Source organism: Cervus canadensis, chromosome 15 (assembly GCF_019320065.1).
Source record: "Cervus canadensis isolate Bull #8, Minnesota chromosome 15, ASM1932006v1, whole genome shotgun sequence".
NCBI classification, from domain to species: domain Eukaryota; kingdom Metazoa; phylum Chordata; class Mammalia; order Artiodactyla; family Cervidae; genus Cervus; species Cervus canadensis.
This window is the reverse complement of record NC_057400.1, coordinates 28,635,356-28,656,465: the sequence shown is the minus strand read 5'-3', so window position 1 is coordinate 28,656,465 and position 21,110 is coordinate 28,635,356. Positions and strand designations below refer to the sequence as shown.

General features: G+C 39.6%; 1 pseudogene; it reads right to left on the bottom strand.

Moving 5' to 3' along the window:
* Window positions 1–668: 668 nt before the first annotated feature.
* LOC122454029 lies at window positions 669–12,904 on the bottom strand (annotated as a pseudogene).
* Between the last annotated feature and the right edge of the window lie 8,206 nt (window positions 12,905–21,110).

The following is a 21,110-nucleotide window of genomic DNA, read 5'->3' as shown; positions in this document are numbered from 1 at the left end:
CACCTCATTAGAACTGACTCAAATGCATTCCTTTTTATAGCTAACTAATATTCCATTATGTATATGTACCACAACTTCTTTATCCATTCACCTGTCAATGGACATCTAGGTTGCTTCCATGTCCTAGTTACGGTAAACAGTGCTGCAATGAACACTGGGGTACGTGTGTCTTTTTCAATTATGGTTTTCTCAGGGTATATGCCTAGTAGTGAGGTTGCTGGGTCATATGGTAATTTTATTCCTAGTTTTGTAAGGGATCTCCATACTGTTCTCCATAGTGGCTGTATCAATTTACATTCCCACCAAAGTGGAAGAGGGTTCCCTTTTCTCCACACCTTCTTCAGCATTTATTGTGTGTTGACTTTTGATGATGGCCATCCTGATCTGTGTAAGATATCTCATTGCACTTTTGATTTTCATTTCTCTAATAATGAGTGATGTTGAACATCTTTTCATGTGTTTAAACTTAAAAGATTTTATACAATGAAGGAAACCATAAGCAAGGTGAAAAGACAATGCTCAAAATGGGAGAAAATAATAGCAAGTGAAACAACTGACAAAGGATTAATTTCCAAAATATACAAGCAGCTCATGCAGCTCAATATCAGAAAAACAAATAACCAAATACAAAAGTGGGCATAAGACCTAAACAGATATTTCTCTAAGTAAGACATACAGATGGCTAATAAACACATGAAAGTTCCTTTTTAATAGGGATATTTTGCACACTTCACCTTGATGAGGCCTCAATACTATCAAGTAGCTTAGTTCAACAAATATTTACTGTGTCTGCCAATATAGGAACATTTCCATGATGAATCAGCTGTAAGACATATGAAATATAAATTATTCAATTTATATGCAGAGGAATATTTAGTCTAATTGTGCAGATAAAAACACATACACATAAATAGCTACAAGACTTCTTTCAACAAATATTTGTTCATATAATCTACTATGTGAAAGGTACTGAGCCAGGTTCTCAGAATATTAGGTTCAGAGGAAAAGAGACACAGATCCTTGCCCTCCTTATTTACAGTGTAGATGGGGAGACAGACAACTGAACAGTTACATCAAATGAGTATTACAGGAATATGTGCTACAGAGATTCATAGAGGTTATGTTAACCTAAATGTCCATTGCAGATGAATGGATAAAGAAGATATGGTACATATATACAATGGAATATTACTCAGCCAGAAAAAAGAAGGAAATAATGCCATTTGCAGCAACAAGGATGCAACTAGATATTATCATACTTACTCAAGGGAAATAAGTCAGAAAGAGAAAGACAAATATCATATAATATAATTTAGATGTGGAATCTAAAATATGACACAAATGAACTTATCTACAAAAACAGAAAAGACTCACAGACATAGAGAAGAGATTTGTGGTTGCCAAGGGGGAAAGGGGGTTCAGGGAGGGATAAAGTAGGAGGTTGGGGTTAGCAGATATAAGCTATTATATATATAATGGATAAACAACAAGGTCCTACTGGGAACTATTCAATATCCTATGATAAACCATAGTGGACATAAAAAAAAGAATGTATATGTATATAACTGAATCACTTTGCTATATGGTAGGAATTAATTAACATTGTAAATCAACTATACTTCAATTAAAAAAATAAAGGTGTTTAGGCTTGGCTATATAACTTGTTTTGGTCAAAGCAAGCAAAATTACTACATGCCACTTCTTTCTGGAAGTGTTAAGTGTGTGTGTGTGCTCAGTCACTCAGTCATGTCCGACTCTTTTTGGCACCATGGAGAGTAGCTTGCCAGGATCCTCTGTCCATGGAATTTTCCATGGAAGGATATTGAAGTGGATTGCCATTTCCTACTTGAGGGGATCTTCCTGATTGTTGAGAGTTACATGCAATTAAACACACTTTGTCCCACTGGGATGCTGCTCCTCATGGATACATATGTTGACAGGAAGCCTCTGTCAGTCATGGTCCCTAAAGGATCACAATGAGCAGAGCCCTGTAGCCCTTACAAGGTATATATTATTACAGTTTTAGCCCACTGAGATTTTGGAATTAAGTTTTTATTAGCCCATCTTGACTCATGCATGGTCCTTCTATTCAGCAAAAATTTTGATACTGAGGAATTTAAGCACTATTCTTTGGGGCTAGAAATAAACCATTGAAAAATACACACAAGTTTCTTCTTTTAGAGCTTATTTCTAGCTGCATGGATGTTAGGAGATAAAGCTAGAGATAGATGACAAAAAAGTAAACAAAAACATAACTAATAAGATTCTGAATTATAATTACTCTTAATGAGATAGAAAGTAACTTTTTAATACGGAATATTTTTGACAGGGTAGTCTTTGAGAAGATGACATTAGGAACTAAAATCTGAAGGATAAGGTAGTATTTACCATGTGAAAACTCAGCAGAGAGCATTCCTGATGGAGGGAATAGCAAAAATCCTGAGATCAAGAAAGAGCTTGGCTTACATAATGAGCAAAAGACCAGTGTGGTCTGAATAAGATGCTTGTAGGGAGATGAATGTGGTGCCAATGAGATGGGAGAGTTGAGAGCCCAATATTATAGGCTACAATAAGAAGTTTGAATTTTAAGTAAAATGGGAGGTCAGTGAAATATTTTAAGTAAAGGAGTTATATGGTATTATTTGTATTTCAAAAAAGATCACTCTGCTATGAGAAGGCCAAGCATAGATGCAGGAAGGCCACCTGGGGGACTATTATAATATTCCAGGAAAGAGAGTTTGATAGCTTGGTCTAGGGTGGCAGCACTGGTGATGGAGAGAATTGGGCACATTTGAAATATATTTTACTGGTACAACACACAAGATCTGCTGATTGATTGAACGTGGGTGGGTATTAAAGATGATGTCTAAATTTTTGGTTTGAGTTAAATGAATAGATTTGTTGAGAGAGGAAGGACTGGAGTAGAAACAGGAAGGAGACTGGAGAGATTTAAGGAGACTAAACAGTTCTATTTAGAAAAGTTTAATGTGCATATTAGACACCATATTAAGATACCAAGGCAGAGTCTGGGCTTTAAAATTGATGTTATACCTGGAGAAAAATAAGGAGTCACCAGCAAATAGATAGTATTTAAAGCCAGTAAGTAGATGAGGTCATCTAAGAAATGTGTGTAGATATTAAGAGGAGAGCCCAGGTCTGAGTCCCATGGGCACTCTAAAACTTAGAGGCTGAACAGAAGAAGAGTCATGAAAGAAGACTGAGGATACAAAGATCAATGAGGTAAAAGAGCAGAAGAGCTGGAAGTCAATAGAAGAGTGTTAAGATGGGAGGAATGGTTAGACATGTTAATTGCTACTGAGAGGTGGATAAGAGTTGAAGACAGACATTCTCATTGAATGTGGCACAGAAGTGGTTCTCAGTGAACTGAAAAGAGCAAATTCAGTGGAGCTGGAAACTAGATTACAAAGGGCTGAAGAAGGAATGAATGTGTAGTAAAAAGAAGTTGTGTGTAGAAAAGTTGTAAAAGCAAGCAAAGAAATGGTCTGATTGACAGATCAAATGCAACAGAGAGCAATTAGGCCCATACTGAGATCACTAATAGTACTATATCTGCTTAGTTTATAAAGTGATCCATTTCATTTACAAGTTTTAGGTCTATTCAGTAATTCTCTGAGGTAGGAAGAGGTAAGTATTCTCATTTTCAGAAAATAGATTTGTCAAGGTCACCTGGCAGTTTACACAGATCAGTGGTTCTCAAAATGAGGTTCCCAGAGCAGCAGCACCTGGGAACTGGTTGGAAATGCAAATTATTGGGCCCCACTCCAGATCAACTGAATCAGACACACTGGGAGTGAAGCCCAGCAATCTGTGTTCTAACAAGCTCTCCAGGTAATCCTGATGCACACTAAATTTGGGAACCACCAACTTCCATATAGCCAGCACGTGGTGGAGGGAAGACAGATGCCAGAGGGTTAAGGAGTGGGAAGTAAAAAAGGAAGGCAGCTAGGGTGGTCACTTTCCCCAGTTAGGTCTGACCTCATTTCCCGTGGTTGTGGTTTGAGAGTGCTCATTTAAGAACTCTGAATTCTGCTTTTTCAGTATTATCTTGACTTCCATTTGACTATAAATCACTTTATTAATGCATTTTTTCAGTGCCATTATATTTGTGGGAGTGCACACTTTTCAATGAAAAATAAAATTTTATTAGTGGAAGGAAGAACTTTACTAAAAAAATTTCTTACAGCATATAACATGGTGATCAAAATTCTATGGTTTCTTAATAAAGAGTCACTAACATCTTTGTGCATCTAGAAACTACAATGTTCAGACATAATCCTGCTATGGCTATTTAAAAAAAACATGAACAAAGACTCACAGAACAGCCTGAAGCAATAAAGCCTAAACCAGGGTGGGAATTGGTTGTGGGGATATTTGGTGGTCCTGAGAATCAGTGAGAGTTGACTGATGAGAGATGATTATTAATTTGGCACGAATTAGTGTACTGACACAGTGTCAGTTCGAGGAGAAGTATTAAGAAAACTTTACTCTTTAATGATTTGGCCTTCTCTACAGAAGAGAATAAACACATTTAACATGATGTTTTATATCTCTGCCCCTGTTTATCAGTAAGACTTTCCCTTGCCCCAGAGTCAAATGGGCAGTTTACTTTTTGTCCTGGACAGTAAGCCATTGACCCATTCAACCCCAAGTCCTCGGCCTCCACCTTCTCTCCTTGGCATTAATGTAATTTCTCTTCTAACCTTCTTGACTCCAGTCTCTAGCTGTGAAGCTGCCTATCGCTCCTTACAGACATGATTCTTCATCACTTAGACTGAATGTCTTTGGGTGTTGTGTGTGTGTGTGTGTGTGTGTGTGTGTCTAAAAGCAGGAAGTAAACAGATTCTGAAAGTACCACTTCTATGAATCAGTTGTTTTTCTGCCTCCTATTTTGGTCAGGTATGTCCTCCACAGTCCAAGAGGTCAGTCAGGGTAGGAACTAACATATTTTGTAGTCCTCAAATAACTTCTGCCTGAGAGAATTTTTGATTGACTAACTTTAAGGGGGGGGCCCTAAAAAAATGCTTTTGGCAGTCTTCAACAGGACAGATGGAAATGTGCCTGGCAGGGTTTGATGTTCTAGGATGAAGTTTCTATCATCTTTTGTCTAGTCACAGAAGGTACTTTGGAGTAAGGAAAGGAAAACTGAGTTTGATGTGAGCTCATTTGGCTGGATATATGCTAGTCGGACATGCAATTTTTTGGCATGTTTGCCTAGTGTTTTCTGTAGTAAATGGGGAGCTCAGTGAGCATCTGATGAAGAAAACATAAGACCTCAACAATTGCAGCAATGAAAACATTAAAATAGGAAACCAAAACCCACATGTGTGCCTATAAGTTTCTACAAATGCAGACAAAAAATATTTATGGGCCAGGAAGACCCACAACTTAAGGAAAGATCTAGGTAAGATCAACTAAACAATGAATGCTACTGGCATTTACCAAGATTAGATTTACCAAGATTTATCAAGTTTAGGGGCTGAGCAAAGGTGTTCTTCAGTTTTTGATGTGTTATTAAGTGCATCCAGACTTCCTGCAAAGTGAATCAGTGTTCCTTATTTCATATGTGAGGAAACAAGAGCAGAGAGAATAAATGACTTGCCATTTTACCAACCAGTAGCATCTCCCCAGCCACACTGTTAGAATTTCCAGTGGAGTTTCAAAGGATGACTTTAATTTCAAATTTAGTCTGGGATCATGCAAGGCCACTTAGGTGAAATTTTCAGGTCTCTGAAGGCATTCACTGGTCCCACTTGGGAGGCTCATAATGGTCAGTAAGGGTCTACTAGGAAGGTGTGGGGTTTTAAGTGCTTCTCATAGTGATTTAAATTAGTACTTGTCTTACTTTCTTAGCATAAACTTGCCATCCCTGAGTGCCACTTATGTGCTACACAGAACAAAGAGCAAGCTGGCTGGAAAATTAATTAATTCAACAATTGGTGGTAAAGGAACCCCAAAGCTTGCCAGACTAGTAGCCCAGTGTGATTTGTAGCAACCGAAAAAGACAAATACCTGAGGAATGATTTTCATGTTTATTTTTGGGGTACTCTTAACAGTTAGCAATAAGGGAAAGGGGCTATAGAGAACAAACACTATGGATTCAATTTTTTCTCCTGCATGATGGGAGTTTTCCATGTGGAGAGACCCCCTGTAGAGACAGAGTCAGAGTGTACTGGTAGAAGAGGAAAGTAAACAGATTGTCATGGGAGAGCTAACTGTGCCTTGCAAGTCTGGATCAATCCACATAAATTAGTGAGGACAGTGTGTCTCCTTAAGCAAACTGTGAAGAGAGGGCACAGAAACTATAGTGTTTACAGATGGAAATGTTGGGAACATCACGATTTTGAAAGATAAGATGTCACCTTTTGACAGTGTGGTGGAGTGGCAGGGAAGGAGGATAATGAGAAGCCAGTGTTAGGATAGAGACAGGCATGCTTGGAAGATGGGAATGCTTAGACTAGAGGGCAGTGGAAGATTCCAGACATGTGCTTCATTCCAAATCTCTAAATACAGAGATTATCACTCCTGCATTTTGCCAGTGGGAAAGGGAACTAATTAATTAGAGGAAAAGAGGATGTTACAGTATTGGGACATTTTGAATTTCAATGGAGAAGTTGTCAGATTGTTTCTGAATGAGTCAGAAGGAGCTAAATGTTTAGGGGTGCATGGTTTGTGAATGCATGATTCAGAAGGGGAATTTTATGTACTAAAAATGTCATTGAGTAAGTGGGCTTTCTTTTTTTTTGAGTTCAAATTTTCCTTATTAGAAGCAAAATTCTAACATGCTGTGATTACACTTAGAGAACTATGTTTTAAAGATCTGAAACTCAAATACTTGTATAGATGAATTTGAATAGGGTCATTTCTTATAATGACCTTTCTTAAATGAACCTTGATAAAAAAACATCAGGTATTGAATAGCTGGATGAAGAACATCATGTCAGTTTCTGAAAGGAGTTCAGAAAGGGCTAAGTAAAGCTGTATTCATAATCTCTCTTTCAAGATATGTCAAAATGCCCAAAGATTTCTATATTATTTCTTCCTTTCATCTCTTTCAGGGTAGGTCTATCTAATGGAAATAATCCAGAATATGGCAAAAGTTAATTTACAAAGATATTAACCTGTCATTTACAATTATAAAACAGAAAACATTTTGAAAAACAAGAAGCAAACAGAATAATGTTCAACTAAATTACAATACACCCATTCTGTAAAGCACACTATTTATATACTATTAAACTTCACTAAAATGATAGTTATAAAGACTAGATAATGAATATATGAAAAGCATTTAAATTTATGATTAATGGAAATGGTAAAGAATTAGCCTGCCAGTTCAGGAGATGCAAAAGATGTCTGAGTTCAATCCTTGGGTTGGGAAGATACCCTGGAGTAGGAAATGGCAACCCATCCAGTATTTTTGCCTGGAAAATACCATGGATAGAGGAGCCTGGCAGGCTACAGTCCATGGGCTCACAGAGTCTGACATGACTGAGAACAACATACATACAAGGGTAATAATAACTAACATTTATTTTGCACCTATTTAGGTAATATCTCACTTTAAGTCCTTTAGAAGTTTTAACTCATTTAGTTATCATAACAATCTCAAGTGGTAGTAGGATTATCATCCCCATTTTGCAAATGAAGGAACCAAGTTAGAGAAAGGCTAAGTAATTCTCCAAGATTACACAAATAGGGAGGTGTTGAGTCACATGGCCCCAGAGACAGGATATAAAATTGTATCTGTTATATGCTTAAAACTACTGATAAAGCATATTTGAGGAGAGAATACACTAATTCTAAAAACTGAAAACACTTCTTATACACAACCATATTTCTGCAAGGCTATTATCTTCTGTGGTCCTCTATTCAACTAACCATCTAAATAAACATGATCTTATTAGGGCTGAAAGTACTGAGTGGATTGAGTGGCTCCCTCTGAGAACTTGTGCAGTTTTCCTGGCACTGCATGGGGTAATCTGCAGGAGTTTTAATATAGCTCACCATTTGTTTTCTCTCTTGTGAATCTAGTTACACACAATTGGAGACCAGAAGAAGTGGCTGATATTGGTACGGATATAGCCAAATACAATTCTATAAGCTGGTACTACTTTTGGAGGACTTTGTGGACCTGAACTTCAGATTCACATAAGACTATATTATGATAATATTATTATATGACATTTGATTACTATTAACAGTTCAAAAATAATTTTCCACATCATCTCATTTGATTTTCACAAAAAAAAACTGTCTTTATTTTGCAGATGAAGAAGTGAGGTTCAAAAATCACTCACATTTCAGAGCCTGAAATATCCAAAAGAAATATCCAAACCCTTGCTTTTCTCACCTAATAATATGTAATATCCATGTCTCCAAACTGAGATGTAAATCTGACTTGTTCTTTTAGTAGACCAAATGGATACATCTGTCTGCTCAACCATTCCATTCTTGTGGATGTGTATGCTGTTCCAATTTTTTTGCTATCACAAATACAACTGCAGTAAACATCCTCGTATGTGTGGCCTCATGTACTGGTACCTTAATTTTTACAGGGTTGATTCCCAGAAGTAAAATTGCTGAGTCAAGGGATACAGGCTTTTGAAATTTTAATATATTGTTAAATATATGTGTGTGTGTGTGTGTGTGTGTGTGTGTGTGTGTGTGTGTGTGTATCAGATTCCTCTCCAAAAGACTGGGTCAAGCACTTTCCCACTGATGATGTCTGGAAGTGCCTGCTTGTCTGCACCTTCACCAGACTTGGGAGTTGTCACTCCAGTCTCTTAAAAGATCAACTCTGGTATTCTAACTTTAAGTCTAGGCCTCTGTCTTTTCAATCAAGATGTCTCAAATAACAGAGACTTTGGGCAGATTTTTTAAACAGTTATCTTTAGGAGATTATTCACAATCTAATAGGCTTGGGTTCTGTCAGGGGCTGCTTTTGGCCTCAGCAACTGCTTTGTATACACATAACATATCAATAAATAATAGCCATTATGGTCAAACATTTGACAGTGTAGTAAGTTATGAACAAATCTCCTCATTAGCAGCACTATTATTTTGCTGTTTGCAGCAATCTAGTAGTCACAGCTAAGTTGAAACAAGAGTCATTATGTATGTAAAACATTTTTAGCTCATTTACGCTGAACTCACTTTGCATACAAGAGCACTTGGCCCATGCCATATGGTTTAATGTCAGAATAAGATGCAAATTGAAGTGAAGAGGAATAGGACCTCTTTGACATGAGTGTATTATCATGTGTTTGTGTGCTTGTGGCTTTAGAACTGAGTTAACAATTGCTTCTGAATAGATTCAGCTTTTAATTTCCATCTGAGTGACCCACATATTTTCTTATTATTAAAATGGAAAAGTCATTGTCCTAATATATTTATGTATGTCTTTGTTTGCTGATTAGTAAAGAGTTGAAATTGTGACATTGCATCATGTTACTTAATTTCCCTTTTAAAAAATTCCTGCCAAATATCTCACAAGCTGAGTTTGGGGAGTTAATTAATTTGAGTGCCGGATGGGGCAACTTGTAGTTTGTCCTTTTATCTTTTTCAAGTAATAGCACCTTGATTTTACTCTGGGGACCTTCTCTCCTCAGCTCCTTCAGTCTATAAGGATGCAGCTTAAGTGCAACACCTTCCTTCACCCCAAATCTAACACATTATGTTCTTCTGACATGTGGTTGGTTCAGTTGTGGGCATGTAACATAGTTTGGGACAATGACAGTCAATTCTGGGACATTGAGAAGAAGTTTCCTTCCTTCTTGTTCAAAACTAACAACTTTACAGAATTTTTTTAGGTTTTTAGTCTCCCAGATAATAGCATGCAGAAGCTTATTACTGTAGCACGTTAAAAATTGCCCTGGGGGGAGGGGAGCTGAGAATAGAGCAAAAGCTACAGAAAGCACTGACTGAAGCCAGTTCCCCTTTCGGGGAATCATACAATTGAATCACAAATTATTTCTAAGCTTGTTCTTTATTGTGTCTTGTTCCAGACACCTAAAGCACAGTTTGGAAATTAATAGTCTTTCTTCTGAACTGAGATAGATTATATGTTAACTGTCTTAGAACAGTTAATAAGAAATAAGGCATAAGGGTGGGTGAGGAAGACAGAATATTTTCACCCAAACAGAGCTAAGGGAGGGCAAGTCAGCCTCTGTTTAAACCTCAATCTGAAAAATACTTTTCACAGAACAAACATTTCTCCAATTGTCTCATGGAGACCAAATGTAGGGGGCAAGACTAAGAGTCACCTGAAGCACAGACATATAGGCAAGAACAACACTACGGGACCATGAATGTTGAAAATGAAGTCTTTCCTGAGTTGAAACACTGTAAAAGGCACTGGAGGAAGCCAGAGTTCTTAGAAATACTATTGCTATAAACTCTATATACTCAAACCATATCCTACACAAGGCAAAAGCAAAGGCTAAAAATTGCCTGGAATTAGAAATAAGGGAACTGATATGAGGAAATGATACAGGGATGACAAGGATAGTGTGGAGCCCAGAGAGTATGATGGACAGTGTAAGGAGAGACCTGAACTGAAATTTAAAGCAGAGACATTTCCCTCAGCTTGGGGAAGTCTTCCCAATTCTTTTCTTTTCTTCTCTCTCTCTCTCTTTTTGGTGGGGGCTGTTAAACACGAGTTAGGTTTCTCACAGAACAAGCTGGTAGACAGGATCCCAAGAGTAAGCAGCTCTGTAGGCCCTTCCATCTCGGTTCTGGCTAGGATGCATCCCGCGGAGCCACTAAGTGGCAGGTCGCACCGGGGCACCCCCACCCTCACTCCTCCAAAAGCCCCAAACTCAGGCAGGTAAGAAAGCCCCGCCTCCACGACCCCCGCCACTCACCCGGGCGTCGCTTACACTTTACTGGTTGGATTGAGGTCACGAGATCAACACGGCCGAGAGGTCAGAGGGTACTAGGGACCCCCAGGCCTCGCCATCCAGGCCCAAGCCCACACACTGGCTCAGTAGCCTCAATAGGGTTAGGAGTCTGCAGCTTCCTCCCCCTTCTCTGGCAGGATCTCCAGGCTGCCGGCCCGGTCCGTGTCCGTGGGGAGAGCCGGAGCCCGCGGGGACGCATGGGGCAGTGGGAGTCGGGAGCGAAAGGTTGTGGGGCTCTGAGGCCAGCGCCAGACCTAGGACCTCCTGCGCATGGTGAGGCAGCTCACGGAGGGTTGAGGGATGGGGAGGAAAAGCCAGAGGTTTGTTGGGAACTGCGGGTCAGAGACTCACCGGGCAGCTTGTGGGCACGTCTTCCACACTCAGCTTCAAGGTCAGCTCGTCCAGGTGCTTGAGGACCTCCCCGGATCCGCAGCCAGAAGGCATGAGGTGTCCAGCCCCACGTCCGGGGTGGGGGTGGGGCTGGGGTGCTGTCCACACCCACAGTGCTTTCTACAGCCGAAGGCCATCGGGGAGGGGGCATATTCCCTCCAGATGCTGAAGCGGAGAGAGCCGGAGTGGTGGGATTCTGGGAAGTATCGGAGGGGTGGATCCAGCACCTTCGGGAGCAGTAGGAGTTGCCGCTTCATTATCTTCCGAGTTCCCGCTCTTGAAGCCACAAAAACAGCGAGAGGCACTAGCCTCATGAGGAGTGACCCGGGCCGATCGGAAAGAGAGACGGTCAGTCCTGCCCTGGACGTAGCGGAACTCGCTGTGACACAGGCCGCTGGTGGGGAGGATGTTGTGCCGCAGGTCCTGCCCCAGGTTCTCGAGACTCCATAAGAATTTGTTGGTCCTTTGGGAGTGCCTCTCGCTCTTGACTCTGGCGATAAGGGTACAGTATCATGTGGGGCGACTTCCTCCACTCCTGCTCTGGTCTCACGGATTTCCACCGTAGCTTCAGGAGGAAATCCCCGTCGGTTTTCTCGCGCAAGTGGGCCTTGTGCTCCTCGGCGGGGCCCTCTCACCTGAGGTACCGCAGGAGGAGCCACCACGCCTGGCACCTCAAGCTGGGGCTCAGACCCTGGGGGGCCTCTCCCTGCTCACCCGCCGGTCCTGCCAGCCCTCCCCGAGCGGGTGCTCGGCTCCTCACCCCTGAGAAGAGCCAGGCTCTCAGCTCAGGGACCTGCTGCTGGCGGCCCTCAGAGCCCATGTGCTAGGCCTCCTCTGTGAGGCCTGCAGCCGCTCCAGCTCCACACCGGAAGTGACCTCCAACCCAGGTGGGGCACATCTTCAGATGCCGGAAGAGGGTCGCTGGAGGCCCTTCCAGGTGGCTGCAGGGATTCCTGGAAGAAGTCAGTCATGAGGGAGAAGCTGCTGAAGTAGGAATCCTGGAGGAAGCTAGACGTCACGTTGGAGGTGTCCTGGTCAAAGTACTGGAGATGGTGGAAAGAGTTGGAGAGGATAGAGGACTTAGGAGGGGAGATGAGGTAGAGGTGGCGGCCCTGTGGGGAGCTGTTGGCCCTGTGAGGAGCTGGCCAACAGCAGGTGACGGCTGAGGACATGGAACAAGGCACAAATGCCCCACAGTAGACGTGCAGGGCAGGCCGGGAGCCTCTGGCCTGTGTGACCAAGACCAGGCAAGCCCAGTTGAGGCCTGACTTTGAATGGCGGATGGATTTACCCTCGTCAGACTCACTCACCGAGAAGACCAGAGAGCCCCTGCGGGAGCTGGGCTCTGCACTTCTCATGACTTTGAGTGACAGCCATGGCTGAGGACTGCCCGGTGGGGCTCATAGCTGGGGTCAAAGGTCAGTTCCTCTTCAGAATGTAGGAGTCATCCCTACTTGCAGGAGAGGATTTGAGTGGAATCTCCAACCTCCTCTACAGGAGCTCAGTGCAGGAGGACGTAATTTGTCCTTCTCCACAGCATGGATGATGCAGTTGATGATTGAGCCCAGGTGGAGCTTCTTGGTATGTAGGTACATGCCTCTTCACCAGTTCTTTAATGAGAGGAGTTGATGTGAAGGAAAAGTATTTCTAGAGTGAGCAGGATTGGTAGAGTACTATGTTAGGTTGTTCTAAGTCAGATGAACATTATATTTTCTTCTGTATGATTTTTGCTTGGGTTAAGTGTATAGAACATTGTCTATGGTCATTATTCCATAGGAAGGAATCTATTGTAGTTAGTCCTTTGTTGTTTCCATGAAATCTTTAGACTGATTCCTCAGGGGTACAGTTAAGATCCTGATGCTCAGAGTGGGTCGACAAGAGAAGCTCACTCTTGATGGGATGTGGATGGCCTTGTTGAAGTGATTTCCATGTGGTTGTGCCTCTTGAGCGATCTTCCCAAGCAGTGTATTCCAGGAGGTAGTAGGCTTTGTATTTCCAAAACTCACACATCTGGGCATGTACAAAGCCAGCTCTGTGGATGCTCTTTTAAATAGCTAAACTGATTGGTAGGAGTTCAGTTCAGTTCAGTTGCTCAGTGGTGTCTGACTCTTTGCGACCCCATGGACTGCAGCTCACCAGGCCTCCCTGTCCATCACTAACTCTTGGAGTTTACTCAAATTCATGTCCATTGAGTTGGTGATGCCATCCAATCATCTCATCCTCTATCGTCCCCTTCTCCTCCCACCTTCAATCTTTCCCAGCATCAGGGGCTTTTCAAATGAGTCAGTTCTTCGCATCAGGTGGCCAAAGTATTGGAGTTTCAGCTTCAACATCAGTTCCTTCCAATGAACACTCAGGACTGATCTTCTTTAGGATGGACTGGTTAGATCTCCTTGCAGTCCAAGGGACTCTCAAGAGTCTTCTCCAACACCACAATTCAAAAGCATTAATTCTTTGGCGCTCAGCTTTCTTTATAGTCTAACTCTCACATCTGTACATGACCACTGGAAAAACCATAGCCTTGATTGACTATCTAGACCTGTGTTGGCAAAGTAATGTCTCTTCTTGGTCATACTTTCTTTCTAAGGATTGGTAGGAGAAAGCTTCCCTAATGGTACCTGTGTATCTTCTCTATTCATATGGCTGTCTTCTTGATCTGTTTCCCTCTTTTTTTTTTTTTTATTGTGGTAAAATGCACAAAACATAAAATTTACCATGTTGACCATTTTTAAGTGTTCAGTTCATTGCATTCATAATGTTGCACAACCATCACCACTATCCACCTCCAAGGCTCTTTTCATCTTCTAAAACTGAAACTCTATACCTTTTAAATAATAACTCCTCATTCCTTTCTCCTAGTCTCTAGGAACTATCATTCTAGTGATACTTCCTGTGTCTATGATTATTTTTTTGCAGTGGAGGTGGTCTGATTCTCTTCTTGATAACATTGTAGCTAGTCAGGGAGACTAGTAGGGGGAGTCAGTCAAAATATATGGAGCTGTAGGAAATGCAACAAGGAAGAATGGGACTTGTACTCTGTTAAGCATCCAGTACAGTTAGTTGAATGACCTTGCACAAGTTCTTTAAACACTCTGGCCTCCATTTCCTCATTTATAAAATGGGGACAGTAACATTGCTTACCACATATGATTTTTATGAGTAAGAAATGGAGTAAGACATGTAAAATATAGAGCAATAACTGGCACATCCTAAGTGCTAGATAAATTTTAGTGATGATGACAAGCTCTCAGGGCAATTGTCCTTGGTTAAACTAGACAGTTCAAGCAGAAAAGGAAGTGGTAGCTGACACAACCCCACCAGGCTGTGTGGGACTAGAGATCAGCTGTGAGGATAGTTTGGTTATTCAAATAGCCTATTTACTATTTCATGTTTATGTCAGCTTTTTCACTTTGTAAAGACTTGAAATATTGTTTTTTGTTGAAAGCACCCCATGGCAATGTGAAAGATACAAATATATCAGCATTTCTTAAGTGGAAGGGAACCTTTGTGTCCATCACTGACTTTGACAGTCATGTTAGTGACCATATCACTGTCTAGAAAATATTGGCTATTACCAGAGAAAGTATCCACAGAGCATTATGAAATTACTGTTATAGAAATCAATATTTTTTTAATATAACAACATTTCTTACTGCTTACAACTTGGGATTTAAATAGCATAAGAGATGATATTGTTTGAGATTAAAAAGCCAAACTGAACATGTGCTTACACATGCTCCACTAATGCTTTGCAGACAGTGACTAGAGATTTTTTTAATTCCACTTCTACCTAGATGCTGTTGTTTCCATGACACTGGTTTTGGGAATGGTGCTGAGCACATTCAGCCATTGCAAGTGATGGATTAGATAGTAATTGATGTGTGTTACGAAACTCACATCTGGGCCTTCTACCAACTGAGAGTCGGTTTGATTTGATCTGGCAAAAGGAGTTTCAAAGCATTTGGTTTTTAAATTATAGTGATTTATAGAAAAGTGCCTTTTCAGATGACTATCAGCTGGTAACAGGTTGAGTTCCCAGAAAAAAAGGGCTCTTTCATTGTCCTGATTTTTCCAAATGGCACACCTACCAGGGAACTTCTTTTCAACATAGCCTCCTGGGGCTATCTCTTCCATTTGTTGGATATGCTGCCTACAGATTGCACCAGTGATGCTAAGATTGTAGTTCACTGTGCTATAAACTTATTTTGGGTTGTTGGATGAAACTTGAGCTATCAAAACCATGGAAGTAAAGTACTTCAGTATAAAGTTAGGATTTTAAAAATATTCATAAATTTATGTGAGCAATTTTTTTTCATTTCAAAGTGGCTAATGTTTGCTCTACAAAAATTCTCCTGCCTTAAATTCTGTTTTCTCATTCCTACATTCCCTTCCCTTGTTTCTGTCTTGTTATCTCTATAGTGAACAAGATACAAACACTAAATACCTTCCTCCTCGCTCGACTCCTTTTTTAGCAAGGCTTGCAGATACTAAAATCAGTCTTTCATTTTTGTTTTTGGATTTCGCTTTAGTATGTTTAACTTTTTGTCTCTATTTTACCTTTTCTGGGCATTTTCCCTTTAGGCTTTTTATTTCTTTGGGAAATGGAAGGTTTATTATTTTTTTTTAATTTGGGAAAGATTTATTTATTTATTTGGCCAATGAAAGATCCTTCTCCTCTGTAAGGAATTTCAAGCATCATTAAGCAGCACAGGAACCTTTTTGGAAGGGGTAAACAGTCTTTCAATTTCATACTAGACCTTGTTGTAAGACAAGTGCTAAAGGCAAACCTGATTTAATCACACTGGAAGGCTCTGAAAGAGAATCATTAGGAATCACCTTACACTCAGCTATGGCTACTGGTATCCTATACCAGATGAAGAATGATGGTGTTTTGGTGTTTTCCCTAAATATAAATTTCCTTTATAGGTCCCAAGGGTAGTACTGTGCAACCTTCGATATGCATATGAATCACCTGGCATCTTGTTAGACTATTTTTTTAATTAATTAATTTTTTAATTGAAGGATAATTGCTTTACAAAATTTTCTGTCAAACCTCAACATGAATCAGCCATAGGTATACATTTAATCCCCTCCCTTTTAAACCTAAGATTTTTGGGTGGGGCCTAAGATTCTACATTTCTAACACCCTCCCACATAACACTAATGTGGTTGGCCCCTCGACCACACTACTTGAATAGCAAGTGTCTAGAAGGGTCTGCAGTTTCAAATCTTTCTTGTCTCCTTTCAATTTTTTTCTCCTTTTCTTGAGGTAAAGTTTATATTGATGTACATTATGGCATAGTTTTGTTTGTGCTCTCCAAGAGTCTGTTTCCCCAGTCCTGTGTAAGTTCTGTAATCAAATCTCACTGGCCTCCAAAGTCAAATTCTTTGGGTATTCTCAGTCCCTTTACCAGATCTCTAGGTTGGAAATCTGTTGTGGGTCCTAGAACTTTCTTAACAGTGTGAGAATTTCTTTGGCATAATTGTTCTTCAGTTTGTGGGTCGTCTGCTTGCCAGCTCTGTGGTCAGGTTAATGGCGACCTCATTCAAGAGGGCTTATGCCACAGGCTGTGTGACCAGATAGCTGCACTCAGAGCCCCTGCCCCTGCGGCAGGCCACTGCTGACCCATCCCTCCACAGGAGTCTCAAACACAGGCCTGAATGTTGATCTCTAACTGAGCAGCTTCTTGGTCAGACTATTTGATCCGTATATTCTGTATATAACTGATCTGTATATAACTCTGTATATTCATGGAGGAAAAAAGGGTCTGAATTAGCATACTTGTTTGATCTTTTCCCTGAAAGTTCTTAAGTACATTATGTTTAAAACTCAATTCAATTTTATCTACTGAAGCACTCTCTGCCATTTGCTACAGTGCAGGGTGAAGAGACCAGGAAGCTGCTAAATTAAGAGATCAATGTTCAGAGTCCCACAAGTGGAGCTTTGACCATTGTTTCCACCTTTTTTACCTCTATAAAATGAGGTGATTTGCCTTCTTATGAATCCTGAGGACAGTGTCAAAGCCTCTGACCATGCAATAAAGTGAGAAAAGCGAATAAAGAGATTTTTAAAATATATATATATATATTTTTAGAGCAGTTTTAGGTTCACAGAAAAGCAGAGAAGTTATAGAGATTTCCCATATACTGCCCCATACATGTATAGCTTCCCCCATTATCGACTCCCAAATAGGACAGATTCCTATCATGTCTGCATCATAGCATCTGCACTTGGTTAGTGCAGAACTCAGGAAATAACAACAACAATGAAGGTACATTTTTCAAATAAATTAATATGTTTTTTAAAAAAAAAAAGAATTGATGGTGATGTGATATGGACAGTAAGGTTAAAAATAAGTGTAATTTCAGAGAAAAGCAGCTTGTTCTCCATGATGCATTATTGAAAAAGAAAAGAAGAATGAACTTCCCTGCAAGTTTTCCATTGCAAGGAGAATGCAAAATTTGTGTTGTTACTCTAAAAATAAGTAAATCAAGAATGTTTGTTTACATTTTAAAAATAGAATTATTGATACTAGCATTCCATAAACTCTTTTGATGGCTGATGAAGTGCTGAAACATAAGCAATCTCATTTTTTTTAAGCCCTTGAGCTGGCCACTTACACTTGCAAACAAGATAGGTAAGAAGCAAGGAAAAACCATCTGGGCAATATGTCTTTTTAATTTAAGGTTGATTTCTATTTGTTTTGGAATTTGAATCTCTGAATTTACCTCTGTTTGATCCTTCAGCCAGAGTACTTAAATTGGTTTGTGTTTGTCCTTGTTTGAAGACTATGTACATATAACAAAGAAAATTAATGTAGCAAGAGCATTTCCTGTTGCTTAGGGTTTTTGTTATTTATTTTTTTTTAAGAACAGTGAATCTCTATTGTTATAATCACTGATCATTTTGGAACCATCATGTGAATTATACCAATGGTAATTTCTTTAGAAAGATAAAATTTTGAGGGTTTTGCCAATTGAAGTATTCAGTGTAAAAACAGATTTCTCCAAATGTAGCAAATTGTTGGTTCATTTACTAACCATGTTTGTTTCATGTATTTGCATTTGCCAGACAAACACTGAGAATATATATTTTAATTTTATTGCAGAACTACCATTTCAAGGCATACCGTGAAATTATAATTTATGTTCCTGAGATTTTTTTGTAGTTTTAGAATGATCATTTCAATTTAGCCCTGGGTACCTTACACTATTATGCTAGGAACACTTCCAGTTTAAACATATATAATTTATTTTTAACAGATTTTGCTTGGAGTACACAAATGAAATGTAACAGTCATTACAAAGATTGTCTTAGTTCATTTACTAAACATGAATCCATGTCCTCTGTTTCCCTTATTTTTTGCATGACTTTCAGCTGGGCTTCTGTTCTCTGCTTTGATGCAAATTGCAGGTTGAAGAAGAAGGCTCCCAACACAAGGTCCTTTTCATGGAACAATTCTGGCAAGTGATGTGTGTGTGTGTGTGTGTGAGTGTTATTCAGATACTCTGTATATTTTAGATAATTCATTCTGAAAAATCAGATTTCTAAATCAAACCGTCAAGCATTCTTAACCCTTTTATGTGTGTAACTCTTTGCTTCAAAACCCCCAAACAGAAAACCTTGATCTTGAAACATTTCCTCTTTGGAAGATGATGGTTTCATCTTTTGAAGTTATTGTACCTTTATTCAGGAAAAGTTATTCAAAATTCAGCTTCTAATTAGAGTCCTCATTCTCTCATCAAGCAGAATAGATCAAACAAACAAAGCATATACAGCTCCATGAATTTCCAGCAGAAATTACCCAGTAATAAGGATATAAATATAAATAATGTGAAAACATTGTGTGGTATGCTCTCTATGGGCCTTATGCCCAGCAAGTTTTGGCCTCTGGGTATTTATATTGGGTTTGTGTTACCTTTGCACATGAAATCTCCATGGTTTATTATGTATTGTCAAGCTCAGCACATGTGGTGTACAAAATAGTTCCTTTATTCTGTACTTAGAAGAATGTTTGAGGAAGGTTTCATTGTGTAAAGCTGTTTATTGCTTGGACAGATTTTATGCCATTTGAAACTGGAATTATGTAGAGCAATTATCAAGAGTGTAACAGAGATTTTGGATTCAGCAAATAGGCGGGGCTCAGAAATTAGGTTTTCATCAGTAGTGAGTAAATCTCTCTAAAGGATTAATGTAGGAGAGCAAGCTTTTGCAGATTTGTATTCACTGTGTATTGAGCTTTCATAAGATGCCATAAGGAGTTTTAGAACTTCCCTGGCAGAAGCTAAAAAATAAAGATGGGATTCTATGAGCGTTATGGGTTGTTAGGTGAGTTTGCTTCGGGCTATCAAATAAAAATGGCACATGTCATTAGGCTTACGGAGAGAGGGTTTTAAATATCTTTCTTCAAAATTATGTCCTCTTTTGATTTATTCTATGGTCCTTTTTATTTGTCTCATATTTCTGAAAGAGGCCTGTGATGAGGGGTGCCCAAGGGATCATCCCTCTTGTAATCTGACATGTTGAATTCTGTATGATACATGCATTTTTTTTTCTTTGATATTGGACACTTTCCAAGCACTGAATTATTTCTGCTGTTTAAAAAAAAAAGCCAAACCCAAACAAAAGTCTTCTTAAGAGCGCAAAAAAGCCTTAAATATAGCTGTGTGTCTTTACAAAGCAGAAGCCTCAAGATCATAATTGAAAAACTAAAAATATTTAGCCCTGGATGAGATCCTCTGGCCTCTTCGTGGATGATGTTTTGATTGTCGTTCCAGCTTTCAAATCATGCCCGTATCCTCCATTATCGCTGATATTCAGTCTTCAGAGGAGAAAGATGAATAGTGTCTTCATTGGGAGGCACATGGGTAATATGAAGGTGGAAGTGACTTCGGTAGATAAAGATCCACCAAATACTGGCTTGCAGGCTCTCATTACATAGAGGTTGGAGGAGTGCAATAAAAAGATCAAATTCAGCAGAGAGAAACAGCACACATCATCTTAGCTGATCGATAACCAGCTTCTGAGAGTAACAACTGTCAGCTGAGCTGTATCAGTCGCTCCTGGAGACTTACCAAGGAATGAAGATCACATCCCTTTCAAGTTTGGAGGCCTTTAAAGTAAGCAAACGTTCAGGGATTAAGGCTTGTTGCAATGATTTCTCTGTAACATTTTGAAGATCTGCTTTATTGATGGAAAAATATTTTCACCAATGCAAGTGGTGTGAGTTAAAGAAAAAGCCAGATAAATTAGGCCATTATTGTCACATTTTTCACAGCCACCCTACTAAACCCTGATGTTTAAAAGGAGTTTATATAAAGGGGAACATTATTTTTGATACAATACTGAATTTGCAGGTTGTTAAAGCGGATACTTAGAGCAGTCTGAGCATGTTCTGACTAGAACAAAGTCTTAGCAATGGCTTCCAGTCAAGCATAGCTACATACTTCATTTAGACATTTCTAGAATGAAAACAAGAGGGAACTTTTAAGAGTCTTTAAACCCTATTTCCCCACCCACTCCTTCAAGTATAAATTTAGATAAGTGTAATGTACAGAAAACAAGCATCCAAATAGACTCATTTGATTATCTAGCTTTTCTGTCTAGGAATTATGGAAACAGGATTCTTTATTTGATCTCGGAATATAATATTACTGAAAGTTTTTGCTAAGGTTAATAAAAAGGGAATTCAATAGATTAAAATGCCTGAAACAAGCTCGAGTTAGAACACTGAGCTCATTGCACTTTAAGGCTGGAAGTCAGAATTCTGATGCCACTCAGCAGTGTCTCTGTGTGTGTGT